Raw genomic sequence first — 472 nt, forward strand, 5'->3', positions numbered from 1 at the left:
GTTTGTATCTTTGTTTTGTTCTGCTTTTACATCGTATTTATATCCACATGTGCATGTACGTTGGCGTACATAGCTGCAGAAAATGTATGTAAAAGCTTACGTACTAAATACAAAAGTAATCTTACTGAAGTATAGCTTCAAAATCATAAAATATAACACATGGCAACCCAGAAGAACATAAAATAACCTGTTTCGTTGATAAACAAACGCAGGATCAACAAAGCCTGTAAGTAAACAGAAATAAGACGATCATAAATAAAATTACTTAAAGAAAACTTAAAAGTAAAAAAAAGTGAGAATACATAAATATCGATTGTAGTTTTAGAAACATGCAATCTTGAATGAATAAAGACGGGAATAGAAAAATAAATAAAACGCAGTAAAACACCGACAAAAAGGACACACACGCACACGCGCGGATTTTCAACAAGATGAACTATCCGTAAAATGAGAATATAGATGAGTAAAAACG

The 472-nt window shown here is 31.4% G+C and overlaps 1 protein-coding gene across 1 annotated transcript in view; it reads right to left on the reverse strand.

The window, feature by feature from the left end:
* The window catches only part of LOC119587798 (nephrin-like), a gene marked incomplete at its 5' end in the record, with an annotated part of 30,391 nt that overhangs the window by 2,486 nt on the left and 27,433 nt on the right, over positions 1-472 (reverse strand).

Source organism: Penaeus monodon, chromosome 23 (genome assembly GCF_015228065.2).
Source record: "Penaeus monodon isolate SGIC_2016 chromosome 23, NSTDA_Pmon_1, whole genome shotgun sequence".
NCBI lineage: Eukaryota > Metazoa > Arthropoda > Malacostraca > Decapoda > Penaeidae > Penaeus > Penaeus monodon.